The sequence below is a fragment of the Lepidochelys kempii genome, chromosome 2 (assembly GCF_965140265.1).
Source record: "Lepidochelys kempii isolate rLepKem1 chromosome 2, rLepKem1.hap2, whole genome shotgun sequence".
In the NCBI taxonomy this organism is placed as follows: domain Eukaryota; kingdom Metazoa; phylum Chordata; order Testudines; family Cheloniidae; genus Lepidochelys; species Lepidochelys kempii.
In genome coordinates this window covers 270,431,496-270,444,162 of record NC_133257.1, presented here as the reverse complement: position 1 = coordinate 270,444,162, position 12,667 = coordinate 270,431,496, and the positions used below count along the sequence as shown (strand labels likewise).

General features: G+C 60.6%; 1 protein-coding gene across 6 annotated transcripts in view; it reads left to right on the top strand.

The window, feature by feature from the left end:
* Positions 1 to 12,667, top strand: part of KCNH2 (potassium voltage-gated channel subfamily H member 2) — a 106,997-nt gene that overhangs the window by 30,582 nt on the left and 63,748 nt on the right. Inside the window, exon 1 of one of the 6 annotated variants that reach the window (XM_073334958.1) lies at positions 7,581 to 7,781. The exons of the other annotated variants lie outside the window; for them this stretch is intronic. The gene's annotated coding sequence lies outside the window, so the exon portion shown is untranslated. Of the gene's footprint in view, positions 1 to 7,580; positions 7,782 to 12,667 lie in introns of those variants that run through there. 6 annotated transcript variants of the gene reach the window in all.

The following is a 12,667-nucleotide window of genomic DNA, read 5'->3' as shown; positions in this document are numbered from 1 at the left end:
ATTGAAAAAACAAGAAAATCCCCTGCTTTTTCGCACTCACCTCCCCAGCTCCCGTGGATGTAGCGCTGTTTACAGGGGGGTCAGGCTGGGGTAACAGCATCGCTGTGGCGGGGAGAGGGGGTTCACACCCCTGCGCCATGTAGTTACACTGCAGTAGGTCTGGGGTGTAGACCAACACACAGACAGCTAGGTGTCATTCAGACCCGCGTCTTCGGCCCGGTGGACACTGCAAACGTGTCTCGTTCAGGGGTGAGACTCCAGCCCTGTGAGCATGACAGGTACAGCCCCTTAACCTCTGGAGGTGGTGCTGGGTTGGCAGGACAGCTCCTCCCCCCTTCAGGGAGGTGTGAACTGTGCTCTCCCATTGGCGTCAGAGCATCCGCACTCGGGCATGAGACCTGCCCTGAGCATGCACAGCCCTTCCCCCCGCTAGGACACAATGTCTCATAGAGGGGAAACCGAGGCACACACAAACTTCAGTGGGTCATCTCAAGTGCCTATACACAAATGCACAAAGCCTGGGAAACAAGCAGGGAGAACTGGAAGTCCTGGCAAAGTCAAGGAATTATGATGTGATTGGAATAACAGAGACTTGGTGGGATAACTCACATGACTGGATTACGGTCATGGATGGATATAAAATGTTCAGGAAGGACAGGCAGGGCAGAAAATGTGGGGGAGTTGCACTGTATGTAAGAGAACAGTATGACTGCTCAGAGCTCAAGTATGAAACTGCAGAAAAACCTGAGAGTCTCTGGATTAAGTTTAGAAGTGTGAGCACCAAGGGTGATGTCGTGGTGGGAGTCTGCTATAGACCAACGGACCAGGGGGACGAGGTGGACGAGGCTTTCTTCCAGCAACTTGCAGAAGTTACTAGATTGCAGGCCCTGACTTCAATCACCTGATATCTGCTGGGAGAGCAATACAGCGGTGCACAGACAATCCAGGAAGTTTTTGGAAACTGTAGGGGACAATTTCCTGGTGCAAGTGCTGGAGGAACCAACTAGGGGCAGAGCTCTTTTTGACCTGCTGCTCACAAACCAGGAAGAATTAGTAGGGGTTGCAAAAGTGGATGGGAACCTGGGAGGCAGTGACCATGAGATTGTCGAGTTCAGGATCCTGACACAAGGAGGAAAGGAAAGCAGCAGAATACAGACCCTGGACTTCAGAAAAGCAGACTTTGACTCCCCCAGGGAGCTGATGGGCAAGATCTCCTGGGAGAATAACATGAGGGGGAAAGGAGTCCAGGAGAGCTGGCTGGATTTTAAAGAATCCTTCTTGAGGTTACAGGGACAAACCATCCCGATGTGTAGAAAGAATAGTAAATATGGCAGGCGACCAGCTTGGCTTCACAGTGAAATCCTTGCTGATCTTAAATACAAAAAAGAAGCTTACAAGAAGTGGAAGATTGGACAGATGAGCAGGGATGAGTATAAAAATATTGCTCGGGCATGCAGGAGTGAAATCAGGAAGGCCAAATCACACCTGGAGTTGCAGCTAGCAAGAGATGTGAAGAGTAACAAGAAGGGTTTCTTCAGGTATGTTGGCAACAAGAAGAAAGTCAAGGAAAGTGTGGGCCCCTTACTGAAGGAGGGAGGCAACCTAGTGACAGGATGTGGAAAAAGCTAATGTACTCAATGCTTTTTTTGCCTCTGTCTTCACGAACAAGGTCAGCTCCCAGACTGCTGCACTGGGCAGCACAGCAAGGGGAGGATGTGACCAGCCCTCTGTGGAGAAAGAAGTGGTTTGGGACTATTTAAAAAAGCTGGACGTGCACAATGGGGCTGGATGCGTTGCATCCGAGAGTGCTAAAGGAGTTGGCGGATGTGATTGCGGAGCCATTGGCCATTATCTTTGAAAACTCATGGCAATCGGGGGAAGTCCCGGACGACTGGAAAAAGTCTAATGTAGTGCCCATCTTTCAAAAAGGGAAGAAGGAGGATCCTGGGAACTACAGGCCAGTTGGTCTCGCCTCAGTCCCCGGAAAAATCATGGAGCAGGTCCTCAAGGAATCAATTGTGAAGCACTTAGAGGAGAGGAAAGTGATCAGGAACAGTCAGCATGGATTCACCAAGGGCAAGTCATGTCTGACTAATCTAATTGCCTTCTATGACGAGATAACTGGTTCTGTGGATGAAGGGAAAACAGTGGACATGTTGTTCCTTGACTTTAGCAAAGCTTTTGACACTGTCTCCCACATAATGACAGGTTTCAGAGTAACAGCCATGTTAGTCTGTATTCGCAAAAAGAAAAGGAGTACTTGTGGCACCTTAGAGACTAACCAATTTATTTGAGCATAAGCTTTCGTGAGCTTCAGCTGTAGCTCACGAAACCTTATACTCAAATAAATTGGTTAGTCTCTAAGGTGCCACAAGTACTCCTTTTCTTTTTCTCCCCCAGTATTCTTGCCAGCAAGTTAAAGAAGTATGGGCTGGATGAATGCACTATAAGGTGGGTAGAAAGCTGGCTAGATTGTCGGGCTCAACGGGTAGTGATCAATGGCTCCATGTCTAGTCGGCAGCCGGTATCAAGCGGAGTGTCCCAAGGTTCGGTCCTGGGGCCGGTTTTGTTCAATATCTTCATAAATGATCTGGAGGATGGTGTGGATTGTACCCTCAGCACATTTGCAGACGACACTAAACTGGGAGGAGTGGTAGATACGCTGGAGGGCAGGGATAGGATACAGAGGGCCCTAGACAAATGAGAGGATTGGGCCAAAAGAAATCTGATGAGGTTCAACAAGGACAAGTTCAGAGTCCTGCACTTAGGATGGAAGAGTCCCATGCCCCGCTACAGACTAGGGACCGAATGGCTCGGCAGCAGTTCTGCGGAAAAGGACCTAGGGGTGACAGTGGACGAGAAGCTGCATAGGAGTCAACAGTGTGCCCTTGTTGCCAAGAAGGCCAATGGCATTTTGGGATGTATAAGTAGAGGCATTGCCAGCAGATCGAGGGACATGATCGTTCCCTTCTATTGGACATTGGTGAGGCCTTATCTGGAGTACTGTGTCCAGTTTTGGGCCCCACACTATAAGAAGGATGTGGAAAAATTGGAAAGAGTCCCACGGAGGGCAACAAAAATGATTAGGGGACTGGAACACAATAGTTATGAGGAGAGGCTGAGGGAACTTGGGATGTTTAGTCTGCAGAAGAGAAGAATGAGGGGGGATTTGATAGCTGCTTTCAACTACCTGAAAGGGGGTTCCAAAGAGGATGGCTCTAGACTGTTCTCAATGGTAGCAGATGACAGAACGAGGAGTAATGGTCTCAAGTTGCAGTGGGGGAGGTTTAGGTTGGACATTAGGAAAAACTTTTTCACTAAGAGGGTGGTGAAACACTGGAATGCGTTACCTAGGGAGGTGGTGGAATCTCCTTCCTTAGAGGTTTTTAAGGTCAGGCTTGACAAAGCCCTGGCTGGGATGATTTAATTGGGGATTGGTCCTGCTCTGAGCAGGGGGTTGGACTAGATGACCTCCTGAGGTCCCTTCCAACCCTGATATTCTATGATTCATAAATGTATTCCAAAACATTCCCCCTTTGTCACCTCCCCCCCACAGTGTCACCTGCCTCAAACCTCCCCCCCAGTGTCACTGGGCTGAGGCCCCCCCACCCCACTGAGTGTCACTCATCTCCATTCCCCCACCCGATGCTGGCACTGCTGTCTCCTCGCTCAGTGCCTGTCTCCCAGGTCCTGGGGTTCTGGCTCAGATGAAAGGCACCTGCCATCTTCTGAGCCCCAAGGTCATGGCCTGATCTGTTCCCCCCACCCCCACTGTTTGCCTGGCTCTGATGGGTCCTCGCCCCCCTGCAGGCCACAGTGCCCATGTGGGGGGAGGGGCTTACACTGCAGCAGCAGTGTCCCCCGTGGGAGCGGACACTCCTTTCCCCTGGATATTTATAGCAGTGCCAGACAGAGCTGCATTTGGTGTGTGATAAATGGAGCCCGCATGTGCTTAACCCTTCCCTGGCTCCAGGAGCCAGGCCTGAACCACCCTGGGTGAGGCCCAAGAGTGGGCAGGAGGACAAGGGGACCAAGCTGGAGTACCTGCAAGCGCAGGGCTAGAGGCACTCTCCCCTCACTCAGTGCCGACCCTCTTTCCCCAGTGCCGTGCTAGGGGGTGCTCTGCTTCATGGAGCAGGGCGGGGGCTCATCAGGGGGCGCCGGGCCGCAGGGAGCGGGGCGGGGGCTCGGCTGGGGGTGCTGGGGAGCGGGGCTCGGCAGGGGGCGCTGGGGAGCGGGGCGGGGCCTCGGCAGGGGGCGCTGGGCCTTGGGGAGTGGGGCGGGGGATTGGCTGGGAGGGCCATGGGGCAGGGGCTCATCAGAGGTCGCCAGGGAGCGGGGCAGGGGCTTGGCTGGGGCGCTGGGCCATGGGGAGCAGGTTGAGGGCTCAGCTGGGGGCGCTGGACTGTGGGGAGCGGGGTGGAGGTTCAGCTGGGGGCACTGGGGAGCCTGGTGAGGGCTTGGCAAGGCGTGCTATGCTTCATGAAGCGGGGTGGGGGCTCGGCTGGGGCTGCGGGGAGCGGGCCTCGGCAGGGGGCGCTGGGCCTTGGGGAGTGGGGCGGGGGATTGGCTGGGAGGGCCATGGGGCAGGGGCTCATCAGAGGTCGCCAGGGAGCGGGGCAGGGGCTTGGCTGGGGCGCTGGGCCATGGGGAGCAGGTTGAGGGCTCAGCTGGGGGCGCTGGACTGTGGGGAGCGGGGTGGAGGTTCAGCTGGGGGCGTTGGGGAGCCTGGTGAGGGCTTGGCAGGGCGTGCTATGCTTCATGAAGCGGGGTGGGGGCTCGGCTGGGGCTGCGGGGAGCGGGGCGGGGGCTCGGCTGGGCCGCAGGCTGTGGGCTCAGCAGGGAGCGCTCTCCCCACGGTCCGAGCTGGCCCCCATGGCAATGCTGGAGAGAGCTGAGCCTGCCCGCCCCCCTGCAGAGACAAGCTCCCCAAGCAGGGGCGGGCCAGGCTGAGCACAGCTGCCCGTGTTGTGTTCCCTTGCGCTGACGGGCAGGCTTCAGGCCTGAGCTGGTGCTGCAGGGTGTGAGGTGCCAGGCCATGCTCTGTAGCGGCATGTTGCGGGTCCGTTCTGGGGCGCGGGAGCCTGGTGGGCTTTGTGCTGCATCTCCCAGGGCAGCGCGGCGTTTGGGCGAGCAGCTCGTGGGGTTGGTGCTGGCCAGAAGGGGGTGCTGGCCCCTGCTCTCCTGGTGCTCTGGCTGCGCCCAGCTCCCACCCCAGCCTGCAGCCGTGACTGGCTCAGGCTGGCACATGTCCCTGTGGGAGGGCTCTGTGACTGGGGGTGCCTTGGGCAGGGAGCTGGTGCCATCCTCACTGCTGTGGGCCCGGGGCTCTGCCCGAGAGGCTGGCCTGGTGTCCTGGGCCGGGGTGGGGGGGGGGTCGGAATCTCATGCGGGGCTTCTCTAGTGCTGCCTGTCTTGGGGGAATGTTGTGAGTGGGTCAGCAGGAGTAGGGGGCCCAGCTCTGTTCGTGGTGTGAGCACGGCAGCATGTGGTCACCCAGGAGGGAGAGGGGTATCTGCAGTGCTGCAACAGTGGGGTGACTTGGGGGTAGCCCAGGCCCCATCTTCGGCTCCAGCCCTTCCCCAGCACGCTCCCTTCCCTGCTCAGCGCACCTGGCTCCGGGCTTTGTGGGGTTCAGTGTGCGGTGGTCACATGGTCACAATGGCTGCTTATCCCACTCACACCTCACAGAGAGATGCCAGCCAGTGCCCTACCTGGAACTGATGCCCCCTGCCCTGGACTGGATTGGAGCTGGATTCCTAGAGGGGATTCCCATGTCCTATTCCTTTCCTGCCCTCCTCTTGCCCAATCTCTCGGTAGCAGGGTGTGTGGGGTGGCATGCCGTGAGCGCCCTTGCTCTGAGTGCTCACCTCACTCTCCTGGCCCCATGCTCTGAGCCTGCAGGGCAGTTGGGAGCGCAGTGTGCTCAGCAGGGGCCTGTCTGTGACGCATGGCCCTGCTGCGCCCGCGCTTCCCTCGCATACCACCCGGCAACGTTGTGTGTTTTGACTGTAGCATGCGGCGCTTGGCTGGCGGGGGAGCCGCACGCTGCCTTTTCCTGCCAAGCACAGCTTGGAGCAGCACCTTAGCCAGTGGCTTTGGAGCTGCGTGCTGCAGAGAGGCCACCTGCTGGCCCTGGGATGGGGCCAGGCCCAGGCATTGGGCTGAGCCCCGAGCCCTCCCTTGCTACCCGTGCCCAGAGCTCTCTGTAGCCAGAGCACAGCTGCCCGGGAGTCAGGATTCTCCTTCACCTGCTGTGCTACCCTAAGTGGTAGCCATGCTGGGACCTGGGTCAATCGTGGCTGGGCCAACCCCAGGGAGGCACATCTCAGCGCTGGGGGGCAACAGCCCTGTATAAACAGTCCTGGATCTGCACCCTGGCCTTAGCGCCGGGATAGCTGCACCCTGCTCGGCGGGATCTGTGCCCTGGCCCTAGTGCTGGGATTGCCGCGTCCTGGCCCTGGCAGGGGGATTGCCACGTGTGACGAAGCAGGGAGCGGGGTGGATTGACCGGGGAATAGCGTCTAGTTCTGGTGGGACTGTCTGCAGGGGGTGACTCCACTGGAGTGAGGAGACCTGAGCCTGTCACCTGAGCTGGGAGGGGGTTGGACGCAGGTGACACCTTTGCCCAGGGAAACTGGACAAAGCCTGGAGGAGGAGACGGGGAAGGAGGAGTGAGACTGCGGGAGGGGGTTTTTTGGTTTCAGTTTTGGGCTGGGTGGTCGAAGGCAGGGAACCCCAAGGCTGGGGTCTAAGCTCCCTGCCCCCCAGAAGGACTTGACTGAGGGGTCTGGTTGTACCCACAAGCTCTGTTCTAGACCGTGTTCCTGTCATCTAATAAACCTTCCATTTTACTGGCTGGCTGAGAGTCACGGTGAATCCCAGGAAGAGGGGGGCAGGGCCCGGACTCCCCCACGTTCTGTGGCAACTGGTGGCAGTGGTGGGATCTACTGCACCCCTTGGGTAGTACTTCCTGCAGTAAGTGACTGGGGAGCAGTAAAACAAAGGGGGATTGACGGGGACCAGGCGTGCTGAAGGCTCAGAGAGGAGTGGTTTCAGGGAGGCGGTTAACCCCTGGGAGCGTGTGGTCAGCGAGAAGGACTTTTGCAGTAACAGGGTTCCCCTGGGGATTGCAGCGAGTGGTCCCAGGGGCGGAGGAGTCTGCAGCTTGACCCTGACAAAGAGGTGGTGACCTCAAGAAGGGCTGGCACCCTGGGGGTTCTCCCTGGAAGCTGTGGGGAGCGGCGAGCACACAGGCCTGCGAGTGGCCAGCAAGGAGATGTATAGCAAACGCCTTAAGAGCGACCTGGTGGAGCTGTGCAGGCAGAGGGGGTTGCGCATTGGGAGGCTCACCAAAGAACAGCTGATTGCCCAGCTGGAGGAGGGAGATGGCTCGAATGAACTGATCCCTGTCTCGGAGGGAAGCAGCCTGGCAGATGCACTGGTGTCTGTCCCAGCGGGGAGTGAACAGGAGGCTGCTGAGGGCTTCCTGAGACCCCTTCTACCTATGCCTAGGGGAAGGGCTGGGAGGAGCCCAGCGAATACTGAGGGCATTGTGACCCCTGCGGCCAGCAGGGGATCCTCCTCGCAGAGCTCCCCATCGCTGGAGCTGAGGCGGCTGCAATGGGAGAAGGAGCTAAAACTGGGAGAGTTGGAGCTCAGGCAGCAGGAACTGCAGGAAGAGCAGGAAAAGCAGCGTCAGCATGAGCTGGAGGAGAAGGAGAAACAGACAGCATGAGCTGGAATTGGCCAGGCTGAGGAGCAGCGAGCCCCTGGCTGCAGTGAGTGATGGGGGACCCTGGACAGCACAGAGCTTTGATAAGTGCCTCCTGGTCCAGTATAAGGAGGGGGAAGACATGGATAACTTCCTGGATGCCTTTGAGACGGCCTGCAAGCTGCACCAGGTTGATCCTGCGTACAGGCTCCGGTCTCTCACCCCCTTACTGGACCCCAAGGACATGGCATTGTACTGCTGACTGGAAGGGCATAGAAAGGAGACTACAAACTATTCACAAAGGCCCTGCTGCATCACACTAATAAACCTTCCGGTTTACTGGCTGGCTGAGAGTCCCGGTGAATCCCAGGAAGAGGGGTGCAGGGCCTGGACTCCCCCACGCTCTGTGACACCGCGCCCCAGCGCTGGTGCTGGGATTGCCACGCCCTGGTCGGCGGGATCCATGCCATGCTGTGTCCATTGCACTGGCCTGGGCTGCTAGTGAGGGCACAAGGCAGAGCAATCCCCATTCTCCTCTGGGGCTTGGGGGGTGGGGGGTTGTGTCCCCAGTTTGGTGCCTGCCCCCACCCCCCCATGCAACTGGGAGGGCCCAGACACCTGGCTGGTCCCTGTGCCGGCCGAGAGGCTCCGAGCAGCCAGGGGTCTGTTGCAGGGGGACGGGGGAGCTGGCGCTGGGCCCATGGTCCTGCAGTCTGAGCGTGTAACACCGTGTGCCTCTGGTGGCACCTGACCAGGATTCCTCACCCAGCATGGCCCGCTAATTGGATCACTGAGTGGGCATGTGACGTGCACGCCACCCCATACCCGGGCCCTGCAGTCAGCAGCCCATGCAGGTGGCCTGGCTCCACAGATCCCCAGGGATGGGGCAGGGTGTTGGCAGAGACCAGCAGCTGTCTATCCCTGTGCTGGGGGCGTGGCACTGGTACGGCCCAGCTGGCTCTGGGACGAATGTGCCTCCTTTGCCATAGTTTAGCCTGAGGCTTTGCCACCAGTTGGGGGGCGAGCCCCAGCTTGCCTGTGAGGTGGGGGAAGCCTGTCATCTGCTGGCTAAAGGCTAGAAGTGCTGCCCTGGCTGCCATTCCTGTGGGCCTGGCAGCAGGCTCTGCGGCAGCCATCTCAGCGCCCTCCTGCCAGTCTGGGCACTAGCCAGTCATGCCCTAAGTGACGTGCTTAACATCCATGGAACCCAGGAGTCCTGGATCTCAGCCCCCCCTGCTCTAACCACCATCCCCCACTGCCACCTGGAGCCGGGCATAGAACCCAGGAGTCCTGGCCCTCAGCCCTAACCACAAGCCCCCACTCCCTTCCCCGGGCCAGGGATAGAACCCAGGAGTCCTGGCTCCCAGCCCTCCTGCTCTAACCACCAGACCCCACTGACCCAGAGCTGGGACAGAACCCAGGAGTCCTGGCTTCCAGCCCCTCCCCTCTCCTGTTTGTAACTTCCAGGCCCTGTGAAGTCCTGCTCTGGGGCTGGGCTTGGGGATGCCAAGGTAATAGAAACAGTGAACCATGTCGGGCAGGGTGTGGGGTACCAGGCGTGGCTGGGGGCACTGTGCGGAGGAATGTGTGTGTGTGAGGGCAGCCTGGGGAATTCTGGGCAAGTCTCCCTTGCCTGCCTTCTGCGTCCCAAGCAGCCTTGGAGGGGGTGTCCGAGGTGCCACCATGCCCCCGAGTGGCCGTGGGAGGGGCCCAGGAGGGGCGTGGCACTGGGGGCAGAGAGCAGCGTCTCCTCCCTGACATTGTGGGACAGATCAACTTTTTGGGCAGGAGCAAGGCTCCCAGGCTGCGGCCCGATGGGGGTGGACAGACACGCCCAGGGCCCTGGCACAGCCTGTTGTCACGGGGTGCCAGGCTGGGTGCTCCGGAACCAACTCTGACTGAAGTCAGGCAGGACCCCAGTGCACCGTGACTCCCCTTCTCAGCTTCGGCACTTCCTGGGTCCAGCCTTGGAGAGCTCAGTCCCCTGAGCTCCCTGCAGCGCGTCCCCCTGGATGGGACCCCTGGGGAGCCTCACATGGCCCCAAAGGGCCCGGCCCCCCACTCCACAGCTAGCAGTGGCTCCCAGCCAGCGTGTGACACAGATGGGTTATTAGTTGTGGGGAACCCAGCGTAGAACAGAGCTTGTCAGCACAGGAAACCGGCAATTCCAGCCAAGTTCATCTTGGTGGGGGGGATCCAGAGCCCTGGACTCTTCTCCCCCGCCCCACCCCCTGAGTCCCAGACGAGACTGACCCCTTCTGGCTGCCCACCCTCAGTTGTGTCCAGGTGCCCCTGTTCCAGCCTTTGTGTCTTTCCCAGACGAACAGGTCCCCTGGCCTGCATCTCTCTCTGTTTTCCATTACCTCCGGCTGATTCTTGCAGAGGATGGGCCTCGGCCATCAGTTGCCAGCATACAGAGTGTTGCAGTCATACCTGCCCTCTCGGGGTTTCTGCAATGATCACACACCCTTATCCCCCTCCCTAGACACTTGAATAACACATAGGGGAAACTGAGGCACACAGTATTCAGGCAAAACATTAAGAACATTCCCACTTTGTGTCACATGCCCAGGGCCCCTGGGGATGGACAGACGCATGCAGGGCTCCTGAGGATGGATGGACAGATGCATGCAGGGCTCCTGGGGACAGACGGATGCGCACAGGCCCCCTGGGGTGGTTCAGCCCCGTTCCCATGATCTTTGCTTCTGGCTGTAGCCAGCCATATGGCCTCTGTCATGCCAGGCACAGTCCCCTCTGGCCAGGCAGGGCCCCCTCCAGCCAGACGCAGCCCCGCCCACCACTGCATGGCTGCGGTTGTGACCTTGGTTTGAGGTCTGGGGGGCAGTGGGGCTGTGCTGTGGGGCCATGGGAGCCCAGGCCTGGGGCAGTGACAGAGCAGAGGAGGAGCAGAGGGTGTCGGGCTCCCTTCCCCGTTAGCAGGGCGCTGGGCCTGGGCCAGCCGCAGAGGGGAGACCATGCCCGTGGGGCTCCTGCTGGCCAGAGGTGACAGCACCAGCATGCTGAGCAGCCGCCCTGCCAGCGGTGGGAGAGCTGAGAGTGCCCGGGGTGCCCTGCAGGCCGGGAGGGACTGTGCCTTGGCATGGCAGGAGGTCCCATCTGCCCAGCTGGGATATGTAACCAACCTCCCACGCTCACTGGCCTCCATTGGGGGTGGGGAGAAGCTGGCGCCATCTGAGAGTGTGGAGGGCTCGGTGGGGGGCCGGGCCAGCCTGAGGCCAGCACTGGTAGTGGGCAGCTGCTGTGTGTGCCCCCCAGGGATGCCACAAGGCTCAGAGGGGATCAGAGCGGATTAGGATTTCCCGCTGCACTAAAGCGTGGATGGGGAGGAAGCAAATCTGCCAGCACAAGGAGGGGCCACGTGTCTGTGGCTAATCCCAGCCCCCTAGCCCCTGCTGGGACCCCCTGCCCCAGCCTGTGGCTAATCCCCATGCCCAGCCCCCCAGTCCTGCCAGGGCCCCTGGCCCCTGCATGCCCCATCCTGCAGCTAATTTCAGCCCCTCAGCCCCTGCTGGGACCCCTGGTCCCTGCATGGCCCATCCTGCGGCTAATCCAAGCCCCTACAGGGACCCCGCGGCCCCAGCCTGCGGATAATCCCCATGACCAGCCCCCAGCCCCTACAGGGAGCCCTAGCCCCGGCCTGCCCCAGCCTGTGGCTAATTCCTGCACCCAGTCCCTGCTGGGACTCCCAGCCATGGCCTGCCCATGCTCCCTGGTGTGGAGCCCCCTGCTCCATGTGGACACCCATCTCCTTTTGCCCCAGGCACTCCCTCTGGGGCAGTGGGGGACAGGAGCATGCCAAGCCGTCTCTCCAGCCTGCACCACGTGGCTGGCTGGGCTGGGATTCCCCGGTGGGCGGGAGCTGCCGAGCCAGCTGGTGCATTGTGTGCCGGGGCTCCCTGCCAGCCATACCCTTGCTGCCAGGCCAGGCGTGAGACGGGGGAACCCGCCCACTCCTTTGGGTGTCCAGCAGAGGGATTGGGCTGGGTGGCCGTAAGCTGTAGGAGCCTCCTGCCCTGCCCGCTGTGTGCCAGGGGCTGTGCTCTGCAGCCACATCTGGGGCGAGGGAGCCTTCCCTGGCCCCTGCACTTTGGCAAGCTGGCAGGCAGGGGAGGGTGACCTGGCTGGGCCGGTCGGGGGCCCCCTGCAGCCTGTGGTGACGTGTCCCTCTGGCAGAGCACAGCTGCAGCTGCCCCAGGTGGCCTGTGCCCTGCCCTGCCCCCCAGTCTGCCCGCTGTGCACCTGCCCCAAACTGCCCTGCCCTGTCCTGCCTACCCGCTGTGCTCCCTCTTGGGGGCACTGGCTCCCGTCTGGCCCTGGGTCATGAGCAGATGTTGAGTTCCCTCGCCTGTGTGAATGGGCTGGGATCTCTCCCTGGCCCTGGCTGTGCCAGTGGGGTGTGCGGAGCCCAGGGCTGCCCAGGGCTGGCTGGGCGAGGGGTGAGATGCTCCCTCGTCCCTGGAGAGCTCGCAGCTGGAGGAGCCTCGTCTGCCCGGATTAACACAGTGGCTGTGAAAGTGCCTTGCGTGGCTTAAAAGCCCATCCAGGGCCCCCACCCTGTCTGGTGCCCAACTGTGAGCAGGCCCTGCCCCCAGCACAGCCTGCCTGGGGCACCTGCTGGGCCCCCTACCCAGGGAGACAGTCCCGGCTGAGCCATCTCCAGGGGGCTGCCTGGAAATCTGCCCAAAGCCCCCCCTCCTGGTCCCCGAGGACAGCCCTCCATTGCACCCTCTGGCCTTTCGGGGCCTGGGGCTGAGGGCAAGCAGGTGGGGGCTGTGAGAGCCCCATAGACAGGGGCTGCCCCCCTTCCCGGGGTCAGAGGCCTGTGTGTGCAGCCCCCGCAGTCACCCGGCCTTTTTCTGCCACTTACAGGGCCCCGTCCAGCCTGCTCCCCCAGCCCCTCCCCTCCCACGGCCCCATCTAGCCCCTCCCGCC